The sequence below is a fragment of the Triturus cristatus genome, chromosome 2_1 (assembly GCF_964204655.1).
Source record: "Triturus cristatus chromosome 2_1, aTriCri1.1, whole genome shotgun sequence".
Classification (NCBI taxonomy): Eukaryota; Metazoa; Chordata; class Amphibia; order Caudata; family Salamandridae; genus Triturus; species Triturus cristatus.
The window spans coordinates 112596693-112621811 of record NC_140581.1 but is presented as its reverse complement, the minus strand read 5'-3'; the positions used below and the strand labels follow the sequence as shown (position 1 = coordinate 112621811).

General features: G+C 45.6%; 1 protein-coding gene across 2 annotated transcripts in view; it reads left to right on the top strand.

Annotated features, from left to right (window-relative positions):
* GALT (galactose-1-phosphate uridylyltransferase) overlaps nucleotides 1–25119 on the top strand; it is a 196012-nt gene that overhangs the window by 109138 nt on the left and 61755 nt on the right. The gene's annotated exons all lie outside the window — the stretch shown is intronic.

Sequence of the window (25119 nt, the reverse complement as noted above, 5' to 3'; positions counted from 1 at the left end):
TCATGATGATACATCATTGTATCCATCATCTCGTGAACATAAACGGAAGAAAGATTGAACTAGTCATAGTGTTACAAATCTACATGCTGTCTTTATATAAGCGAAACTATTGTCCCGAGAAACAGTAACCGCCCGTCTGTGTAAAATGCGCATTTAACATCCGTGTGAGACTGCAGGTCCCGGCATGCAAAGGATTTACAAAAGAGGTCTAGGATATAGGTACAGCACTTATCCCTGTCTCGGGAATGTCAGTAAATTTATGGTGCAAGGATCAGAGAAGCAAGACCCCTCCGCTTCCCAAAAAGTGAAAGAAAACTTTCACTTCAAAGCAATATAAAGATTTTGATCTGCACTCATACGCAAAATACAAGTCCATCCAATTTGTTTGTTTTAAGATTGTTCTTTATTCTTTCTTCTAGTAGCCAACGCGTTTCGTCCTGTTAAAGGACTTCTTCAGGGCTCAGCAGTTGATTTCCTTACACGCGCGTGTATTATGATGATGGAGTACCGGCTCCCAAAGGACTAGACGTACGACCCAGAAAATAGCGATGACCTAAAAGCTATTAAAGGATACATCCCCCCACATATGGGATATATAGGATAATCACCAATTCCAACACGGATTTAACAATACCACCGAACAGGTCTCAAGAAAGAAAAGCGAGGTAGAACCAACGTACTGAAAATCATTTAAACACTGATAAGGAAATCAACTGCTGAGCCCTGAAGAAGTCCTTTAACAGGACGAAACGCGTTGGCTACTAGAAGAAAGAATAAAGAACAATCTTAAAACAAACAAATTGGATGGACTTGTATTTTGCGTATGAGTGCAGATCAAAATCTTTTAGGTCCCGGCATGCAGTTTGTTCGGCATTAACAAGGTTACCGATTATGGACTCAATATTCGTGAAACGCCATTGCTAGTGATTAACTATATGCCCATTTGCGTATGGTTTTGCCTGTTGGGAGCTGTAGTCTCACACAGATGTGAAACGTGCATTTTACACAGAAATCAACACACCCAAAATCTTATCTCCGAGAGAAACCTTCTGGATTATTTTATACTCTTCTGCCACAGGGTTTTAACGATAAATTGGAGATGGCAAGTTTTCTATGAGTTTGGCTCCACAATTAGGCAAATGCACCTCATGTTTATGGCACATCAATCACAGTTCATTTATTTGATCATATTTACGTGTACTCTTAGGGCGATAACATGGTGGTAACTCGTACTCTGAAGATTTATTGTTTCTCTTCTTCCTCTCCGAGTGGTTGATTTCATATGACACTGCACTGCAATAAGCTTTGTTTGATTTGCGTCACAATGTTTTGTTTACCATTGTAAATCATGTTCTCAAGATTCTGCGCTCTCTCTCTGGTTAAGCAGCCTTATCCATATGACGCAAAACCTTCGAGGTTACAGCATGATATGTGTAGTACATTTTTATGATAATATTCACTGTATTAATGTTATTCCGCTGTCTTTTTAGAGCTAATATGCAACTACATGCATTCTGTAGGAAAACACTTTGTGCACAATGTAGTGCAATGTTTTAATACAGTCATGACGTTGTTGCACTAAGATGTGCACAAAGGATAATGTTTGTTACACGGTACATATACTAATTTCTAACATGGTTTGACCGCATGCTACATGCTATATGATCATTACAACATTGTGTCTTTCGCATTCTATTCCTGTACATCTTGTTAGTGTGTTTTCTGCCCCCATGCACGAATCCCTCCATTGTAAATCTTTAGAGTCCCCTTGCACTATTCCTGTCTGCTTTCTATACTTATGACTTATGGAGAAGTGTGGCTCAATGATTAGAGCGGCAGACCCTGATGCAGAGGTCTGGCCCGGGACCAGGGTTCTATTCCTCGCCTCGGCGGGTCTTGGGCTCAAAATTCCACGGACCTGATAATTCTCGCCTCGGTGCCATTCCAATCATGGAGTCCCACTCTGCAACTCTGGGCAATAGCTTGCTTAATCTCCACAACGGCCCCCACAACGCTAAGGATGCCTGGCCTCCACCTTGGGGGTGCCCAGGAGTGGACGCCTCACAGGGAAAGCCAGGATGGGTTCCACAGCGGTATTCGTACAAGCGCCTTGAGACCCTTGCGGGTGAGTAGTGCGCTATACAAGTATCAATTTACATAGGCGTTGTTGCACTTCACGGTTTAAAAGTACTCTGGCGTGTTCCTGGCTTTCCAGCTTAACTCATAGCGGCACAGTTCACATTGACTCACTGTTTCTACAAAGTAGTGTGTGTGTGTGTCTGTGTGTGTGTCTGTGTGTGTGTCTGTGTGTGTGTCTGTGTGTGTGTCTGTGTGTCTGTGTGTGTGTCTGTGTGTGTGTCTGTGTGTGTGTCAGTGTGTGTGTCAGTGTGTGTGTGTGTGTCAGTGTGTGTGTCAGTGTGTCAGCCAGGCATCCAGGGCAGTTTTGAACAGTGAAAGGAATTGTTGTGTTGGAGGCCTGCTTACCTATCAAGGCTCCTTGTGTGCAGCTGAGGCCCGAGTGCTCCTTGTATGTTTGGGTGCTTGGATATTTACGCGGTGACCCTGCCGCGGGAGTAGCACCACCCTGAGAGAACCGGGGGCCATGCGGTCTTTAATAATGGGCCAATATCGTGGGGCAGCAGCATATGGATTTTGCACGAATCACGCACAGCGAGGCCCATCTGTGGGCTTGAAAGGTTGCCAGCTGAACATTTGCGCAACGTGAAGCACTACAAGTCCCACAAGCCCATCCAGGGCGTGCATCTATGCAACTAAGGGGGTGGTGCCCTAAGCGCTTTTTCCAAACTGCCAAAGCCTCTGAAGAGAAGTGGGGACACTTCGAAACGCGTCAGGCATCCAGGGCAGTTTTGAACAGTGAAAGGAATTGTTGTGTTGGAGGCGTGCTTACCTATCAAGGCTCCTTGTGTGCAGCTGAGGCCCGAGTGCTCCTTGTACGTTTGGGTACTTGGAGCTTGGAGATATATATATATATATATGTGTGTGTATATATGTGTGTTGGACTTGGCCCTTTTGGCAGGGTCACCCCTGAACTTTTTGCCTTAAGCTCTGACGTAGTGGTAGTGATTTTAGGCCTCTGCGTACTTTTGCACTGTGGCCCAGTGTAAAGTGCGAGCGCTCTGTGTTACATTTAGTGAGATTGGCCATGGTAATTCCTGGTATGAGAAGAGTGCAGGGTCGAGTTTAGTATGTGCTCGTGAGAATAAAAGCTGCGCAATGGTGTGCGCAGATTTATGGTGACTGGTGGAGAAGTGCCACTTTTAGAAGCTGCCATTTCTGTGTGCTAGGTGTCTGCCTGCCTGATGTGAATTGGATGTCTGGCTTTTGATTGACAGGTGTGGGGAATTCCAATAGACAGGGTGAGTCAGCGCAGGCTGAATAGAGAGATCTGCATCTAGATGGGAGGGAGGAGTTGCACCTGGGACCTGAATAGGGCTGTGCCTTCCCTCCACAATGCCGGCTCCGCCCCCTGTGGTGTGTCTGATCCCTGAACCCCCACCTGACAAAGGAGAGAGGAGCTGAGCAAAACAAAGTGCTCCAAAGCTCCCCCAAACCAGTTCTGACTGGTATCCCCAAGCCCTGTGCTGTGACACAAAGGGAAAAGGGCATATAAATATAGGGGCTGTGACCCCATGAAAATGCTCTCTGCTGTGCTGGTCCTGACGCTAGGGGATTCTGCTGCTGGTCTCCAGGAGGAACCACCACAAGGGACTGCCTTCCTGCTGGAGGGCCCCGTGTGCTGGCCTGCCTGAGCCCAGCCTTGTGCCCCCTGAACTTTTCCATTATTTGGAAGAGCGCTTTGCTCTTCATTGCTGGGAAAAGCGCTCCATGTTTGACCCTGGACTGTGGTCTTCCCGCCTAGCGCCGGGGAGCGCTTTATCTTAATTAGCTCAGCTGATAAAGAGCGTGGGCTTTGGAGCTCATAGCTGCTGCCCCTTTTGGAGGGAATCCCCAGCGTAGGGATTCCCCCGCATTGTGCCTGTTGCGTGTGCCCACCCCGCTTATTTCTTTACTTACAGGGCGGGTGCCCACCCCGCATTCTTTGGGAGCCTGGCGGGTGCCCAACCCGCTGGTTCATTTTAATTGGTGAGCGGGAGCCCACCCCGCGTCTCTGCCGTGGAATCACCGCCGCAGCCTAATACCGAAGAAAAGTTGCCGGGCCACTGCAAGCGCGACCTGGAAGACAGGCACTATTGCCTGGTTGTGGGCGGGCCTGATGAGTGCGACCCGGAAGTGACCGGAGCTCCCTTGAGCTGTGGGAGCCCCGCGTGCTGCTGGAGTCCGGTGGGAGCCCACCCCGCCTTCATGAATGCCGCCGCAGGATGGCCCGAGTGAAGGAACCAAAGAATCCAGGCTGGAGCCCACCCCGCGCTGGACATTGAAACGCGGAGAGAATCCAGGCGGGGCTCCTGTGTGGAAGACGGAGCCCCGCGTGTGACTGCGCCGCGAAGAGAAACGGAGTGTTCCCCCAGCCGTCCGGAGCCTCACAGGCTCCATGTGAAGTCCCAGCGAGGAGGACAGAGACCCCGATCGGCGCCAGTGAAGCCTGGTGAGTGAGGGCTCTAAGGAAGGCGAGATAAGAGGCACCAGTGTCCGTGCCGATCTGATGAGCGGCCCCACTTGACAGTGGGCCGCTCCAACATGGGCATGGGTTGTTTTAGAGCCTGTGCGCTACAACGTGGGCCATATTTGTTTAAAGGCCCCAGTGGGGGTCCTGAGGGCCAGTGGGGCCCGTACTTTTACTTAGTTGTGGCCATGATTGTTTTAGAGCCCCGTGCGGCTCCAACATTGGCACATTGAATTAAAGGGCACAGTGAGTGCCCGGCCTTTATTTTGGTTCACAACTGCCCAGCAAGTAGTGGGCAGCTGCATAGTTTAGGCCGCAGTGCTTTGGGGGCGTGTCCTTTTGCAGTCAGGAGTGAGAGGCACTCCTTTTTGCCCCCTTTTCTTCACAGCTGCGCAGCACTTAGTGCCAGCTGCCATGTTTAGGTTGTGAAACTGTGCACTTTTACTTCGCTGCATACACAGCCAGCCCTGACTCTGTGGGACATAGGGCATTTGAGCCCCTGTGAAAGGCCAGTCGGCCTGGGGTCAGTTTAAGGTGGTAGGGCGCAAGGCCCTAATGTGATGCCCAGTGTTTTTATGTGATGGCGCTCATGCTTACACTTATTGCGTAATGTATTTATGCTTGTAATGCCTACTGTGATGCCTATTGTGTAATGTGTGATGCTAATGAGGTTTGGGCCTTGGGTAGTTTTATGCCTAAGGTGATTCAAGCGCAAGGTGATTTATGCATCCTCTGTTTTACGTTGCAGGATCTCATGCTAAGTTCCTAACTTTACCGGTAGTTACTGGTTGTGCGCTACATTTACTATTTGTGCTACATTTACAATTGGTGATTTGTGATGGTTTTGACAGTGGCCCCATTGGACCTGTCATGTATAAATAGTCCCCTGTGAATATTGCCTAGTGCCAGTTGGCACAGTGTATATTATTTGATTATGTTTCTAATATATTTATGACAATACAAAGGCTATTTTTATATATAACCTTGTGTGGAGTTCCTTTTGTGGTGTGCCTGGGGTGTTGTTGCTGGGTGCGTGCGCAAACGCTTTACACATTGCCTCCGGGATAAGCCTGCTCGTGCCAAGCTACCAAGGGGGTGAGCAGGGGTTATCTTTGGCGTGTAACTCCCTTGCCCTGACTAGAGTGGTGGTCTCTGCCTGGCTTTGGCGGGTGCCTTAGCCAACCAGAGATCCCATTTCTAACAATATATATGTGTGTGTGTATATATGTGTGTGCGTGTGTGTGTGTGTGTATATATTACCTACTGGCGGTCGCCAGTAGGTAGTTATAGTTAGGACCACGTTTCCATAGGAAAACCTCAACATTCTATTTTGAATAACTTTGGCGCCGGTCGACGAATCCTCGCGAATTTCTCAAAATAGGTGGGGCGCTACGCTCCGCTCCTACCCTGAAAGTCTCGGGGGGGATTCGTCAAGCGGGGGCTGAGATAAAAGGGGGGTCCCAAAACGCGTTTTTCCCATTCATTTTTCCATAGGACCTTTAGACAGGGCTACAGCCCGAACGGCTGAACAGAATTACTAGAAATTTGGCAGAGAGGTAGTCCTCAGGTCAAGGAAGTGCCTTTTGTAGGTTTGGTGTAAATCTGTTCAGTAGATTCTGAGAAAATAGCCTTTAAATCAATATATATATCTGAGCCCGCTTACGGTACGCTTACCGTACGCTTACGGTAAGCGTACGGCGGCGTGCGCGAGCGCGATTCTGATTGGCTGTTAGATCTTAGTAAACATTCGAATCGGTCGAAACCAGGAAGCGGCGGCCGCCATTTTGTGTATTTCACTCTGAAAAAAAAGAGTGAAAACAAGGAAAGGGGGCAATGAGGAGAGTTACAGACCCCCTAACATTTGTAAGGGGGTCAAAGAAGGACAGAAAAGTACAAAAAAAACATTTATTGATTTAAAAAAAAATCACGGGGTACGCGTACGGTAAGCTTACGGTAAGCATACGGTAAAAAAAAAAAAAAATAGATAAATGAAAAGCAGATTTAAGAGTTTAGAAATTAGGGAGCTCTAAAAAGAGCTGTTGTGTTTATGAAGTCATTTTTTTAGTGGTACCTACAAGTAAGTACCGATGCAGAGTCTAAGGTTCAAGAGGAAGACTCTGTTCCCTTCATCATTGAAGTGCACACCATCTCCTCTATAAATGTCTTGCATGTCATAACGCAAGTTGTTGTGGTAAATGGCACCCATACCATAGTCACGGAGGAAAGCAGAAACAGATTTGTTGACGTGCTTTCTTGCTTTGTCAATCTGTGGACAGAAATGATTGGACCAGTTCCATTTTTGCCTTTGGCATATGTTGGAAAACACAAAGGCAGTTTTAGGGAAAAGTGTAAACAGTTGTGCAAAGGTGTCCTTCATAAGCATTTCCAGACCTACCCCAGTCAAAGTGCCTAGGTCATTGCCACCACAGTGCACTATTATGAGGTCAGGGTGTTGGATTTGAATGAAGGATTTCACCAATGGCATCAATTGGTGCCACTTTAACCCTCTCTGACCAATCCATTTAATGTCTACATTTGGCAAAGCAAGGTCTCTCACCATATCTGTTTTCTCTGCAAACTTTTCACTCCAGAAGACATAGCTGTGCCCTACAATCCACACTGTGAACATCTTCAAAGGAGAACTGGATGCACTCAGGAGGTGTCTTTCAGTAGAATGGCAATAAGAAAAGAAAGACAGTTTGGAAATGGAGGCATACATATTTTTTTAAAACAAAAAGAACTGATTGGCTGTTTCATACCATTCTAGAATAAAAACTAGGCTGTATGTGAAAATTAATAGAAGCATGTTTTGTATTGGTACAAAAAAATGTGTAACCAAAGAACAGTACTATGGATTTGCTGTAAGGTTTGAAAAGTCAAGCACTCTTGCTCTGTGGAATTGAAACATTGTGTGTCGAACTTCTGACCTAACTGCACACAGCAGTGTTCCATGAGCTGTTGCTATGGTAGCAGGCAGAAGTCAAGTTGGGGGAAGGGTACTAGGCAGAAGTCAAGTTGGGGGCAGGGTACTTTTGGAAAAGGGTTGGTTTTCAACCAATAGAAATGTGTGAATACATGTGAAAAAAAGGGGGAAGCACTGAGATTTGAAACTTACATGTATATGTGTGGAAAAATAGAGGGAAAATTTGCCATTATCTGGTTCTGCTGAGAGGAGAGAGGTGAACAGAACAGAGATCCTGGCTCTGATAATCTGCTGTTTGAGTGTCACATTTCTTTCACAACTAACTAATTTTAAAGGTGAGTTTACAGTTTGAGAGGGGATGTATGTGGTAACTTAAGAAATGAATAATAGAAATGGGAATTGTTTTTGTTGTAGTTACACATGGTGGTTTCATAATGTGTCAGTGTGTAAAAGTGATTTACACTTGCCCCGAAAAAAAAAAAGAGCAGTAAGTGTGCTTTCAAATTGGCAAAGAAATTTCGTTTTGGCACTAATGTGAAAACATGACTCTGTGTGCATAGAAGAATTATAGGCAGAGATTTATTGCGTCTTGCTCTGGTGATTTCACAGTTGCATTAGATGGAAAGGGGGAGCGAATTTTTGGGGGAAGAAGCAGAGGCTTAGGTAAGTCAATAATAAAAATTGTAGTCTCTCAAGGACTTTATAATGTGATAAATGATTTTTATTGTTTTTTTAAAAAAAATAAAAAAAAGGTACGCTTACCGTACGCGTACGGTAAAAAAAAAAAAAAAAGTTTTTAAAAACAAGTAAAAAAAAGATGGAAGATAAGGTTGGCTCTTAAAAGAACCGTTGTGTTCATGCAGGGACAGAGGAAAGGAAGCATGGGAAAATCATTCAAAGCTACAAATGTGCTGATCTATTTTGTTGTTCACTAGGGAAACACTGGTCTCCCTATGACAAATTAGACCTTTACAAAATGTGCAATGAATATCAACCTTCCGAAATCGAAGGTTCATTTCCAGAGGGCCAGCAAAAGGAGATTCTCCCCCCACAGATGAAGGGCTCACCTGACCTGCAGAAGAAGGAGTAAGCCCTGCAGGTGATGGTCCAGGCTGAGCTGCTGTGGATGTACTGGCTCGTCTTTCTGAAGAGTTACCTCCAAAAAGATGACCATGTGTCCTTCTGTGTACATCCTGGAGGTGTCTCTTCATGGTGTGATTCCCAAAGGAATACTTCCTGTTAGGATTACCTCTAGAAAGTACACGCTTACACAGCTTGCAAGTAACTAAGGGTGCATTCACCTTTTGCTGGCCTTCTGGAAAAGTAAAATAATCCCAAACATAAGAAGGCTTTACTTTCCTCGCTCTCTGCCTCAAGACAGTGCTGCTGGTGCTAGCCTCACTCTCAGAAGAGCTCTGCTGTTCTGCCATCGTATCCCAAAGACAAACCAGCTCCTTCTCCCAAGGGATCACAAGCAGAAATGAGGGGAATGGGTGTGGTGTAGGAGAGTTCTAGAACTGAAAGTACTTTCAACCAATCAAAAGTTGTGTTTCATGATCACATGACCTACCGTACGCTTACGGTACGCTTACGGTACGCTTACGGCAAAAAGTACGCGTGCGCGTAAAAAAGACACGCGCTTCCGCGCATGCGCATAACAGTCACTCCCCGGCACTTCCGCGTAACGTGCGCGTGTGGCGTAAGCGCGCACGCGTCCCACGCGCAGTACGCGCGGTTACGCAAATTGCGTAACTATACGCAAGCAGCGTAGATAGATTACGGACGTTGCGTAAACCGTACGCTTACCGTGAGCTTACGGTACGCGTACTAAAAAAAAATAAATAAAAAAAAAAAAAAATCTGGTAATAAATTTTACATGTTTATTTTAAAAAATATATTAAAAAAAAATATTTAAGGATTTTAAAAATTTAAGCATAGTCTTTATAAAATGAAAGAAAATTAAATTAAAAATATGTTTGAAAAAAATGAAGAATAAAAAAAAAAATTAGCATTTAAAAAACCTTGCAAATTCACTGAAAAAACCATGGGTTACACACACGTTATAGTAAGGAATTAGCATTTAAAAAACCTTGCAAATTCACTGAAAAAACCATGGGTTTCACACACGTTATAGTTAGGAAATAGCATTTAAAAAACCTTAGAAATTCACTGAAAAAACCATAGGTTTCACACACGTTATAGTTAGGAATTAGCATTTAAAAAACCTTAGAAATTCAGTGAAAAAACCATAGGTTTCACACATGTTATAGTTAGCTGGACATTTTACTCGTAAAAAACCAATGAAATTGCCCCGTTATAGTTAGTTCAGCTAACTATAACTCGCGCGCCCGCAATGCACTGCTGATGACGTCACATATTACATCACTCATGACATGGTCAGTGACATCACTCATGACATCACTGATGACATCTCAAATGACATCACTGATGACATCACTGATGACATCATCCTTGTGATAGAGTGGCAGACCTCCTCTCACCTTAATATAAGCTTTGATACACACATTCAAAAATAGAGACTAAAATTTTCAAAACAATGGACATACCAATACCAGTTACAACAACCTCTTCAGTAATTCTAAGATCAACATACACATCCACTCATTCACCAACAGTCCTATACAGTCACTCATACATGTACTCACTCATCATATGTACTCATACACCTATACATCCTGTTACATAATGCCACTCATCCATAGAGTTACTCACACACAGTCACTCATGCTAATAAAGAATCAAACATACATTCACCTGCATATACAGTTATACACACACCACCACACTTACTTCTACGGAAACTTACACATACTTAGTCTTTTAAACAATCACTTATAGAAACACATACTTATTCATACAGGAACTCTTTCAATCTGTCCCTCTCACATATACTCACATATATACACCAATAGTCACATATACTAGTTTAAAACATATGTAGTTACTCCTGAAGACACTATTGGGACAGTCATTCACTCACTAACACACCCATACACACACTCATCCACCCATACAGTCCTGCACACATGCTGTCTTCAACACATACAAACAGTGAGTCACTCATTCATGCACCTATGCACTACGTAATACCCCCCACCGAACCATACAGACACTCAGACTGATACTCAAAAAAACAACTACTAACCTATATAGACACCCATGTAGCTACTCACCAACCCATGCAGCCACTTATACACAAAGTGAGAGATACACTTAATCAGTCAGTTACACAATCAATTTTTTAAAAACAAATCATCCATTTAGACACTTATATACCCATTTATTCTTCCATCGACCTTGAGATATACATATATAAAACATATTTAATTTTCAGAAAAACACACATTCACTGGATGATGTCATCAGTGAGGTCATCAGTGATGTCATTTGAGATGTCATCAGTGATGTCATGAGTGATGTCACTGACCATGTCATGAGTGATGTAATATGTGACGTCATCAGCAGTGCATTGCGGGCGCGCGAGTTATAGTTAGCTGAACTAACTATAACGGGGCAATTTCATTGGTTTTTTACGAGTAAAATGTCCAGCTAACTATAACATGTGTGAAACCTATGGTTTTTTCACTGAATATATATATATATATATATTATGTATGTATGTATATGTGTGTGTGTGTGTATATTACCTACTGGCGGTTGCCAGTCGGTAGTTATAGTTAGGACCTAGTTACCATAGGAAAATCGTAACATTCTTTTCCCAATAACTTTGGCGCCGGATGACAAATCTTCGCAAAATTTTCAAAACTGGTGGGGCGCTCCGGTCAGCTCCTATCCTGAAAGTTTGGGGGTGATTCGTCAAGCGGGGGCCGAGAAAAAAGGGGGGTCCCAAAACGCGTTTTCTCCATGTTATTTCCCATAGGAAATTTTGGAACAGGCTACAGCACGAACTGCTGAACGGAATTACACCAAATTTTGCAAAAAGGTAGCCCTTGGTTCAGAAAGAGACCTTTTTTTTAAACGGTGTAAATCCGTTCAGTAGTTTCTGAGAAATTCAAAAAATAGAGGTAAAAAAAATCAATATCCCATAGGAAACTTTAGACACAGTTGTAGCAAAAACTGCTGAACGGACTTACACCAAATTTGGCAAAAAGGTACTGTTTGGCTCAGAAAGCAACCTTTTAAAAATGGTGTAAATCCGTTTAGTAGTTTTTGACACATTAAGAAATAAAGATAGTGATATCTATGGCCGTGCTGGATCCGCGCACCCTCCCGATCATGAGCTTCATGCTAATTGGCTGTCAACACTCCAAACCAGGAAGTGTTGGCAGCCATCGTGTGCCTCGGTAGTACCTCCAGTAATCGCCACAGACCTGCGTTGCAGAGAGGTGGTCCAGTCAAAGCCCCTTCTTACACCTCTCTGCAACGCAGCTCTGTGGCGCTTACTAGAGGTACCTGGTGGGCTAGTTGGACCCCAGGGACCCTCAGGATTCGAGGGGACTTAATCCCCCAACTTAAAACGTGCCATGGGGTGTGTTTACACAGTGGTGAAGGGAGGGGGCGGGGCCTGAGGTGACATGTGCAAACACGCCCTGTGGCGCGTTTAAAGTTGGGGAATTAATTCCCTTTCAATTCTGAGGGCCTCTGGGGGCCAACTAGCTCACCAGGTGCTTCCAGTAAGCGCCACTGCGCTGCGTTGCAGAGAGGTGCTCCGGGCCATGCCCCTTTTTACACCTCTCTGCAACGCAGCTCTGTGGCGCTTACTGGCGGTACCTGGTTGGCTAGTTGGACCCCAGGGACCATTGGGATTCAAGGGGACTTCATCTTCCAACTTAAAACGACCACAGGGCGTGTTTGCACACTTCACCTCAGGACCCCCCCTCCCTTCACCACTGTGCAAACGCGCCGTAGCGCGTTTTAAGAGGTCGTTTTAATCCCCCTGCCCTATTATGTACTAGAGCCTTACAGAGGAGGTCATGCTAATCACAGGGCTACCCCAACGCATAGTGTTCCCTACTGTATGTAGGTTTTTTAACTGTATTCTAAGTGTGTTTTAGCATAGCACTGGCTCTAGGCCTGGTTAGTCAGAGTCAGTTACCACCAGTACCGTCTGAAAAACTTGTGGGCACAGGATAATTTTGGAACAATACCTCTTTCTGCTCCTCTGTTCGTTCTTTCTGCACTTTTCTTTTCTTTCTGGACTTCTGTTGCTTCTTTCTGCATTTCTTTTGCTTCTTTCTGTGCGTTTTTTCTTTCTTCACATGTTCTACCTCTGTAGGCATAGTTAGAAACTAGCATTTAAAAAACCTTAGAAATTCACTTAAAAACCATAGGTTTCAGGCACGTCATAGTTAGAAATTAGCATTTAAAAAACCTTTGAAATTCATTGAAAAAAAACCATAGGTTTTACAAAAAGTTATAGTTAGCAGGACATTTCACTTGTATAAAACCAGTGAAATTCCCCCGTTATAGTTAGTTCAGCTAACTATAACTCGCGCCCCCGCAATGCAGTGCTGATGACGCCACATATTACATCACTCATGACATGGTCAGTGACATCACTGATGACATCACCCTTGACATCACTGATGACATCACTGATAAATTGATGCATCTTCTCACACCCTAATATAACCTTTGATACACCCACTCTAAATTACAGACTGCCATTCTCAACCATAAACACTTCAACAGCAATAACTACATACACACTCACTGATTCTTAGGTTTACACACACATCCACTCACTCACCCGTACAGTCACTCATACTTATGGTCACTCAGTACAGGACTATCATATGCATTCATACACCTAATATAAACACTCACACACCACCACTCATCCATAGAGGTACTCACACACACCTAGTCAGTCATGCAAATAATTAATCACACTGCCATTTACTCACCTACACAGTTATACATACACCAGCTCAATCACTCATACAAATGCTAGCAAATTCTTACGCTCTTATAAAATCACTGATACAAGCACACAGTCATCCATACATCCACTCTCAGAATCACACACTCTCACTTATAGCCATTTATATACTCCAACACACATATATACTGCCTTTCACATATGTAGTTACTCACACATCTATACATTCACTCACTAACACACCCATAGACACACTCACTCAACCATATAGTCCATCCCAGATGCACTCTTGAAACCATGCACCCAGTGAATCACCCACTCACACATCTATGCACAACGTCACACACACCCCACCCACATAAACACTCAGGCACCCATACAGATACTCAGACAACCAATCAATAACACATATAGACACTCATATAGCTATTCACAAACCCATATAGCCGGTTACACACCAACAGACAGACGGATACAGACATTCACACAGTTTAGTCACTAACTCATGCATTCAGTAAGGTACGTTTCATCACTCACTTATAGAGTCAGTCACGCACCTACTAAATCATCCATTCAGACACTTATACACCCACTCATTCATTGATACGCCTTTCCCTATATATATTAAACATATTTAAACTTTACAGAAACACAGTCACTGGATGATATCATCAGTGATGTCATTTGAGATGTAATCAGTGATGTCATCAGTGATGTCAATGACTATGTCATGAGTAATGTAATATGTGACGTCATCAGCAGTGCATTGCGGGGGCACGAGTTATAGTTAGCTGAACTAACTATAACGGGGGAATTTCACTGGTTTTGTACGGGTGAAATGTCCTGCTAACTATAATTTTTCTGTAAAACCTATTCGGGGAATCTGGAAGCTAACCTGGCTAGCCCGAAACTGGTCCTAGGATGCTTGTTTCCGGTCCAGGTAGGACCAGGCTTGGCAGTTCGGACTGGACTGTTCCCATGAGGTACAGGGTGAAGACTGATTTGCATATGGCCGGGTCTAAACTGGGGTGGCATGGTGAGCAAAAGAATGATGGATTTAACCCAGATCTCTTGACTGGGGGTGAATGTTTGATTTGTTCTGCATTCCGTCCATCAATTGTGTGTCTTTTGCTTTCTCGCCCTAAGTGTGCCGGGTATGCCCAGATGTGGGTCCCGGGCTCACTGTGCCACTGGATTCAAACTGTCCTGGCTGATGAGGGGTGAAACCCCGAAACCGGTCCTAGGATTCCTGTTTCCGGTCCAGGTAGGACCAGGCTTTGCAGCTCGGGGTGGACTGTTCCCATGAGGCACAGGGTGAAGACTGATTTGCTTATGGCCAGTGTTGGACTTGGCCCTTTTTGCAGGGTCATCCCTGAAATTTTTGCCTTCCTCCTGTATTTTTTCTGACCTGTTGTTGGCTGTTCTATGACTCTGGGCACTTTACCACTGCTGATCAGTGCTAAAGTGCATATGCTCTCCCTATTGTAAAATGTATATGTTGGTTGGATTCCATGATTGGCTTATTTGGTTCACTGTCAGACCCCAGTAAAGTGCACCAGGAGTGCCCAGGGCTTGTAAATACAAATGCTGCTGGTTGGCTTGCAGCACTGGTTGTGCCACCCACAGAAGCGGCCTAGTAAAATGTGTCTAAGGTCTGCCATTGCAGAACCTGCATGCAGTCCGGTACTGTCATGCTGACTGGGCAAGTGCACCCACTTGCCAGTCCCTAAACCTTCCCTTAACTTCATATTAGTCACCCCTATGGTAGGCCCAAGGGCAGGGTGCATTGTAAGCATAAGGTAGGACAAGCCCTGATGTGTGTGGCATGTCCTAATAGTGAATTACAGCCAATTTCATTTTTCACTATTGAAAGGCTACTTGTTCTCCATAGGCCAGAATGGGCTGTTAGAATTGTTACATTCTATGATCCTAACAGACCCAGGGAACATGGTAGAAATTCAGGTTTAGTATGCCTGAACTCAGAATAATAAAATACATCTTTTAGCAAAGTTTATTTTAATATTCTGTGTTTGCAAATACCACTTTTAGAAAGCTGGTATTTGCTTGCCTAACTATTTCAGCCCGCCTCTGCTAGGATGTGTATCTGCTGTCTGGTTTCTGTGAGTGACAGGGCTGGGGAATTCCAGGAGACAGGCTGGGGCCGCCCGGTGGTGAATAGAGAGATCTACATCCAGATGGGTGGGAGGAGTACACCTGGACTCTGAATAGGGCTGTGCTCTGCCACCACAATGCTGGCTCCACCTCCTGCGGAGCGGCTGATGTCTCTGCCCTGCACCCTGAATAGAAAGTCAAAGTCATGTCAACAAAGTGCTCAGGAACTGGTTTGGACTGGACAAAGGCCCCTCTACCCCAGAGGAACAAAGGCATTAGGGGTATTAGTATTGGGACCCTGCTCCCAAGAAATTAGATCCTGCTTGACCAGAAGAACATCTGCCTGAGGAGAAGGAACTGGGAAAGCTGTAAGGAGGAGTACTGTCCCTGACCAGGGGGACTGGCCTGCAGTAGTTGCCTTGCTGCTGAAGGAGTGGAGAAAGACTACAAAGAAACTTTGTGCTTAAAGATCTCCAAGGGCTTGTGAGTGAGCTTGCCCCCTGAACGAAGTCCCAGGACCAGTGGACTTCATCCGCCTCGCAATCCGCTGCTAGAAACGCTGTTTTTAGCATTTTCCGAGGCCGGGAGCTGTGTACGCTTCGTACTGCCAAATCGTGTTCAGCAACGCACCGTACCCGCCTGTCCGCCTCGAACAGCATCGCACCGTGACTGGCTGACTTCGCCACGTACAATGCTGCGCTTCATCGAACTATCTTGGTGGGTACGACCCGCACCCGGCGCTGAAGTCAAGACTGCCGTTCGCATCGAAGGAGGGAGTACGCACCGTACGTACGCTCCGCATGGCAGCCAAAGACTGAAAGCCGCTCCGCAGTACGGCGCGTACGCCGCAACGAACCAAAGCACCGTACAAGGTCCCATCCCCTCAAGCAACGCGACTCGGGGCCCCACCGAGCCGTAAGCTCGCACCGCGAAAGGAGGACATCGCAGCGTACAACGCATTGTTTTCACCGCAGTGTCCGTGACGAACTCTCCAAAGCTAAGGTACTGTGTAGTTTCGCACCATAGGGTGTACGCTTCGCCCCGGAGCGTCCGCAGCGCTTATAGGCTCATTCTATAGGCCAGTTCATCCCCATACGGGCCGAAGCAATAAGAACTAAGCGCACAGAACTTCGAAAGTACGCTGTAACGAAGAACTGCTTATTGCTAATAGTACTGTGGGCCTTTTTATCGTTATTTGGTCTTGTGCTAAGCCTGATATAAAATACTTATTTTTGATAATCCCAGTGTGGAGTCCATTTGTGGTGTTGTCACTGAGTTACTGTATGTGGTCACAAATGCTTAACCTATAGCGCTCTGAGATAAGCCTTGTCTGCTGGCGCCAAGCTACCTAGAGGGTGAGCAGGGGTTATTTTAGGAGTGTAACCCCTTACCCTGACAGGAGGAGAGGGTCCCTGCTTGTCACAAGTACCTACCTGTGCCAACCAGAGATCCCCAATTCTAACAGCCAGATTTAAACTGGGATGGCATGGTGAGCAACAGAATGATGGATTTAACCCAGATTTCTTGACTGGGGGTGAATGTTTGATTAGTTCTGCATTCCGTCCATCAATTGTGTGTCCTGTGCTCTCTCGTTCACTGTGCCACTTGATTCAAGCTATCCGGCTAATGAGGGATGAAACCCCGAAACCAGTCCGAGGATGTTTGTTTCCAGTCCAGGGAGGACTAGGCTTGGCAGTTCGGGCTGGACTGTTCCCATGAGGCACAGGGTCAAGACTGATTTGCATATGGCCAGGTATAAACTGGGGTGGCACAGTGAGCATAAGAATGATTGATATAACCCAGACCTCTTGACTGGGGTGAATGTTTGATTTATTCTGCATTCCGTCCATCAATTGTTTGTTTTTTGCCCACTTCCAAATGGGCCAGGAAAGAGTTAAATATTTTCTGCACCCACTCTGTACATATCCTGCATTGTGTACATCAATTTTGTATGTATCGGAATTTACCAAGCATTTTCCCACCAGTAAATGACAACAGGTGGGCCCTGCTGAAATTTGCGAGGGTGACCTCTTTAGAGCGGGCCATGTTTGCTGTTCTTGGGGACTAAGCATATTGCAACCCAACGCAATCCTACAAATTGTATGCACGTTGTCAGTACGAGTCGCTGTCCAACCGGCCTGGTTACAAATTCATCCCTCCTGAGGCCCTCAACCCACTGAGCTATCTTTCTAGCCAATTATCTCCGTTCTGGCAGACATGGTTGCGTTGCAGCGAGGCAGTGCGGCAGCCTGCCTTCTGCTGGAATTAGGACCCTGACAGACAGATGCACGTCTTTTAAAAATCATGTGAATGTGTCCAACGCTCTACAAACGCCTCCCCTCTGCAGACATCTTTTCAGCTGCAGAACAAAGCCCCGCTGGTCTCCAGGCTGGAATCCCCTCTCCGCAGAGCGTTGAATGAATCTCTTTCAAGGAATCCGAACGTGGCAACGCGCTTCTTTCAGTATTTAGTTCATTCCGAAGCGCGCCGGCGCGGCTGCTTTTGTATTCTTTCCGTGCAGCACAATAAACCTACGTTTTGAAAATCTTATGAGGTATTCTATAAAGAACAAAAACATCCTTCATTTCAGCGCACTACAGAATCATTCAGACTAATTCACGTTATCGACTATCGGGCCAAATCATTGATGTTCGTAGCGATGGAAAGTTGGGGTTACCTACAAGTGTCCTTTTCTTTGGCACTGGCATTCCCAGAGAGTCGGTGCTATAAGAGGGGTGGGAGATGGGGGAGGTGCAGTGACACTATATCATATGCAACCGGGGTGCAACTAGGTCTTAATTTCCGGTGGGGGGCTAACATGGCAAATGATGGGGCTTGGCTAATGTTAATCAATCGGGGCGGGGCTAAAATAGCAGACAATCAGGATTGGTTAATTTTGGCACCCCAAAACCCATTACCACCCTGAACCCTAATGTTACCCCCCTGGAACCTCAAAACCCATACCTGCACTGATTCCTAAAATTACACCCTTGCCACCCAAAACCCATACCCGCACTGAACCCTAATATTACCCCTGGCACCCCAAAACCCATATCCACCCTGAACCCTAAAATAGCCCCCCTGGCACCCCAAAACCCACACCCGCTGTGAACCCTAAAATTCCCCCCTTGCACCCTAAAACCAATACTTGCAGTGAACCCTAAAATTACTCCTGGCACCCCAAAACCCATACCCACGCTGAACCTTATTACCCCTGGCACCCCATACCCACCCTGAACCCTAAAATTATCCCCCTGGCACCCCAAAACCCATTACCACCCTGAACCATAAATTACCACCTGGCACCCCAAAACTCATACCACCCTGAACCCTAAAAGAAGCCTCCTGCACACCAAAACCCATACCTGCCCGAACCCTAAACTTCCCCCTGGCACCCCAAAACCCATACCCATCCGGAACCCTAAAATTACCCCCTGGCACCCCAATCCCTAACCCTAAAATGACTCCATGGCACCCTAAAACGCACACCCACCTTGAACCCTAAAGTTAACCCCTGGCACCCCAAAAGCTGAAAACTACAAGCTTACACTACATTTGCATATTCCGAGGGGACTGTCCTCCTTGACGTTTCCATGTATGCAAGTCTAGAACACCGTTCACTTAGAGTAACCTAGATATGCAGCCAGTAGGTAATGCTGATGCTGTAGAATGCATTAAAGTTACTGGAACTTACTTAAAAACCAGCTGCCTGCTCTTCTGATACTATTCTGTGGAGTCGGGCTGATCAGCAGCACTGTCGTCCTGGCATCCAGCCCCTCCCGAAGGTCTCACTGTGTAGATAGGTGTGGGTCAAATGTCTCCTGGTTTTCCATGGCCCTGTTCACCATTCATCTGGTGAGCAGCGCCGTGGATGTGTATTCCATACAAGTGCACAGACAGCAGGGGGAAAGGGATGGCTGTGCAGGTGACGCTTTTCCTTTGTATAGTAATTCGTGCTGGCGTCATAGCCCAGGGTTTGCGGTCTGTGCACTTGTATGGAATACACATCCATACAAGTGCACAGACAGCACACCCTGGGCTATGACGCCAGCAGAAATTCCTTTACAAAGGAAAAGCATCACCTGCATTGGCCATCCCTTTCCCCCTGCTGTGCACATCTTCCCACTCCCACCCCATGCTCACAACACATCAAGTGCTTAGGTGAAATCCCTGCCTTCAGGCAAGGATATCACCTCGGTGACACCAGTCTAAAAGAAAACAAGAAGTGGGGGCAGCGAGCTTCACTGAAACCGTTCAGAGGCTGGCTGGCTCGGGCTGCTGGGCCTCTCAGAAGGGGTCATAAAAATCTAATTTTCGGATGCTTAGTATTCATCCGATGCCCAGCCTCCGTTCATTATTTCAGTGCGTGTCATCTTAGCCCGGGCTGTAGAAGACGACGGGGGGGCTGAAGCCCGGTGGGCCCAATGGGTGTTGTGCGCCTGATATGCAATATATCGCATGGCCAAAATACAGCACCGTCTGCATCGGCCTCACCTCCATTGTATGATATCTTTAGTCTAAGTGAATCTGGAGTTAGGAATAGAATAGCCAGGGCGTTATTTGAGCCGGTGGTTTCTGGTGTTTGGCACCGGCACTTAATTGTCAACACTGGCACTTATGACGGCTTTCACATGGTGGCGCTGTTTGTGTGAATTTGAGATCAGCAGAACCACAGTGTTTTTTATCATTTCAATATCCATTAAAAACAACTTATACCTGCCACTCAAGTCACTCTTAAAGCTTTGGCGGCCTCGAATAGTCTGAATTGTCACACTTGTAGCAGTGCGACGATTAGTAGTTGCGTAAGTAATGTAATGGCAATGGGTGGTGCAAGGTGTGGTGGCCTCCTGACGAGGGCCCTGACACTTATTTTTTCACAAATTAGGCACTGGGAATAGTGCATCTGTAATTGCTCTACGAAGTCCGAATGTTTGAAGGCTTTATTTTTATGCATTCTTGCGTAACTGTTTAGCTAAGGTCACAAATACAAATATTAATAAAAGTTGAAATGCACCACTGATTCACTAAATTAGGAATGCTGAAATGTCACAGAAGTGGCACTTACAAATGTGGAAATTCGTCCAATATGGCAGGTTAGTGGTGTTCACAGTTCTAGAGTTAGTAGTGTGATAATCTGGCATGAGAACTTGCAAATTTACGGGGTTGTGGGATTCGCAGACATTTCGAAGTGTTTCCACCCTAGATACAGACAAGCAGCTGCTCCTGTAAAGGGCAGGCGTAAGTGCATGTGGAGGAAATGGTGATGTCGCACTGTCACAGGCGCTGGGGGCACAGAGGGGTGAGATGTCCTCAAGCTGGAAAACCTGTTCTCTAAATTTAAGGCACATCTGTAAACCTGCATGCAGAATTGTAAACTAGGTTCAGTATGGAGTACTCCAGGAAAGCATTTTTTAAGTGGAGAAGTCTTTCCCTTCATTTCTTGAACCTTCCTAGAGCATTTAGGGGTTGTTAGACCTGGTCCTTTTGACAGGTTTATCCCCAGACTTTTTGCCTCATATTTTTCAACCCGCTTTTCGTTGGCTAAAGGATTCTGGGCACTCTACCACTGCTGATCAGTGCTAAAGTGCATATGCTCTCTGTGTAAATGTTGACAATGATTGGTTATCCATGATTGGCATATTTGATTTACTGGTAAGTCCCTAGTAAAGTGCACGGTGTGTCTCAGGGCCTGTAAATCAAATGCTACTAGTGGGCTTGCAGCACTGGTTGTGCCACCCACATGAGTAGCCCTGTAAAGGTGTCTCAAACCTACCACTGTAGTGTCTGCGCACGCAGTTGTGAACTGCCATGTTGTCCTGGCAAGTGCACACACTTGCCAGGCCCCAACCTTCCCTTTTCTTACATGTAAGGCACCCCTATGGTAGGCCCAAGGTACCCCCCTGGGCAGGGTGCTGTGTGTATGAAAAGTAGGACATGTCCTGATAGTAAAATACTGCCACTTTCGTTTTTCACTATTGAAAGGATATCTGTCCCATAGAATAGAATGGGAAATACTTTTGGATACCGTAAAAGTAGAACTTCCCATTGGGACAAGATAGAGAAATTAAGTTTAGGCTCTCTGAACTCAATTTATTAATGTACCTTTTGGTGTAGATAGGTTTTAAATTCTGTGTTTGAAAATGGCACTTTTAAAAAGTGGGCATTTTATTACTTCACCATTGTGTGTGCCTCTGGCTGTTTGTGCATTCAGCATCTTGTGTGTGAGTGACAGGAGCTGAGATGTGCATTCACTCTAGACAGTCACTGGGGGAGAGGGGGGGGGGGGGGTGAGGTGTGCCCTGCCTTGCCTGGGTGACTCATCGCAGGGCTGAATAGACCTGGTCTGCATTTAGAGTGGTGGGAGGAGCTTTGCTTAGATCTGAATAGGCGGTGTTTCCTTTTGCACAATTCTGTCTCCGTCCCCTGTGGTCATGCTGCTCCAGGGAGGACAGGACTGGTTTGGAGAACAAATACATTTTGTGGTATAAGTATTACACCTAAAACCCCAGCACTTTAGATTACTTCCAGGAACAAGAGGACTCTGCCAAAGAGAAGAGCTGGAAAATACGCCAGAGTCTAGAAGAATTTCCTGCTCCCTAGCACCGCCTTCCCCAGTAGGAGAGAGGGAGCCGAAGGAAGCCCTTCACGTTGGAGAGCTGCGCAAGAGAAAAAACTCTGTTGCTTAGCAGAGTTTTTCCGAACTAAGCATTGAGTGGGAAAAACTCAGCCAGCGGAGCATAATTCTTCTCTCACCCCTAATGAACACCAGGTATAGTCAAAGTCATATGACCTGTGGGTCTGGTGATTCCAGGGGGACTGGCTATTCATTTCCTAATAAAGAGCATCTTGTCTGACGTATATGTGGGAGTGATCAAAAGAAGACGAGAAAATCCATGGGCTTTTTTTTTTTTACTGTCAGCGGCCTAACCCAGGACCCTGCACCCCCTGCGGCACAGGGGGGCCCCAGCCCATCGGGGCCCCCTATTCAGTCAAAAGTCAATACATTAGGCACCAGCAGTGATGATTTATGGGACTTGCAGTTCGTTAAAAGGTTGTTTGACAAGATTGGCCTGTTTTTTGTAGATGGGTGGAGTTACGGTATATAAGGTGAAAAATAACCGGAAGTAAAGTACTAACTTTGAAATAAGAGAACATGGAGAGAAGGAGATTATGCTGTGACTTGTTGAAGGTACAGGGGAGGTTTTTTGGCCACATAGTTGCTGGAATGGATTATAAAAAGGACGTTTGAACTAGCAGATGGAAAATTAAAGTTGGGTTGTGAATGAGAAAATGAGGGTGTATACAGGAAAGGATTGAGGGGTGGGAAAGGTTGCTTCAGGCATATTTTTTGGCGCGTTTTTGCGCATTTAGAGGGAAAATGTTGATTATGAATATGAGCCAGGAACTGTATGATGCATTATAACTATGGATGTATACAGGTCTGAACATAAAAACTAATGTTAATATTTTAAATCTATAGGGAACCCCTGAAGAAGGGCTATAATATAAATAGCCCGAAATGCATTGGGTGAAATAACGAACTTCTGGATGTTTTATGTATTCGTCATGCGCTAGACAAAGGCCCGGATCGGCATATCTGCGCACGAGAAATTGTTGAACACATAAACGTCGCACATGTGATAGGATGAAAAGTGAAAAATGTGAATAAATATGAATTTGATTACTTGGAATAAAAACGTATTGTTGAAACGTGGAGAAAGTTGAAATGGTGCTTATTAATCACGTAAATGGCTGTGCATCCGGCGGTGGAGTGTAAATTTCACTTCAGCTTCTATTGTATTCAAAATAAACATTTTATACAATACGATAATTTCATTGGTCCTGGATATGAGCGACTCAGGGACCCCTCTTCGCATTCTGCAGGGGCGGCCCTTTATTTTGCGTTATGCCACTGGCCTGTGGATAAAGAATGATAGGGCTGACACAACACTTGTGATCTGCAGCTCTGGAACAGCAGCTTTGACGGTCTGGGATGAGATTAAAAATAAAACAGAGGCTGATGGGCTACCCGTCTTCACTTGCCTCCCATTTTGGGAACTCATTTCCAACCTGGACTAGACGGGGAGGCACTCGGGGAACTGGTGGCAGAATGGATGCCTGAGGCTGGGGGACCTTGTTAGCAATGGCATTGTAAAACCAGTTGAGCATTTCAGGTGGGACTGCAACTTGGGAGAGTCCTGAAAGATGTTGCTTTTTGCAACTGTAACATGCTGTAACTGCATAAGAGCCGGGGGTTCAAGGGAACCTACTCCACGGGACAAGCTGTCGCAATCTTCTCAGACAGATAGGCAGCTAGTCTAGGCTTAAGCCACATATTAAGAGAAGTGCAACTCAAATCACCCAAATGGAGCCTTCTAGGCTCTTGGGAGACCATCTCACTCGCACATGAGGAAAGGACTGACGTTATATGCAAATCGAACAGAGGGCCATTTTCACAGACTTGCAGCTTTTTTGAAAATATACTATAGATTGTATTACACACTATCCATGCTACAAGCTTTGACAAGAGAAGCCCAGATAAATGCTGGAGGTATGCAGGGAGGGTGGCTCACTACCCCATATTCTTTGGCACTGCCCTCAAATTAGCTGGTTCTGGAACAACATCTTTAGGGCAAATCACAGGCTTTAGAGTTTCCCCCAGTGCACCAAATGTTTTGTTGGGTGGGCACCGTAGTCAAAGTGAGAGATGGTGAGAGGCTCAAAAAAAATTGTTGAGTAGCGCTTGCTTGCGTATAAACCCTCCTGGGCAGGCGGAATTGCGTCCATCCTGGGTTGGGCTGGTACCATCGCCTGTGCCAGGTAGTGGAAGTAGAGTAGGTTTCTTGCGGCACTGTTGGTTCAGGGTGGGACATTTTGAAACAATGGATCTGGCATCTTTTGCGAAGACAGCTAGCAGTGGCTTCCATGACATGCCCAAGAACACAGTGGGTATTGTAGATCCTGCCTCCTGAACTGAACCACGGTGATGTCATCTAGAGGCAAATTATTATGTTGCCTACACATCGGATGGTCTTGTTATCTAAGATTGAAATTAAAATGTATTGAATCATAAAAAGGACCAGTCGTGGTTGTCTATGGTTTACTGTGTAGAAACCATTCATGCCTTGCTTTATCCGTGAATTGACAAAACCAGGACCTTTCACACAGAAATAATACTTGCAAATTCTTGTATGTGCTCTGTTTGCCGGGATGTGCAAAGTTTTTTTTTTTCCCTGCTAGTCAAGTTCTGCAATGTTTCCGTTTTTCCTCCTTGCATAGTTTGCAGTGTTCCATTCTAACTTTGCCCGGGCCTAGTTTTTCCGCGGATGGCAGGATCTTTGTGACTGCATTGCAAGATACCCTTCAATCCACTTGCGCCCAGTGGTGGAGGAATGGTCTGCAGACCTTTCCCTGCAGATTTATATTTTAGAAAATGGTTCTGTACAGTGTGGCACAGGTATAGCAAACGTAAAACCTTTCAGCCTTAGAAAAGTTTCCCATAAAACACCATGAAAGCTGCAAAACAAAAAAGCTTGCACATACCTACCTACCAGTCACCTGCTGTTGAAGTGGTTGATAATGCTGGTCATAGAGCAAGGATCTGGGAGGCTCATGGTGGGCGAGAGATCCTCCACA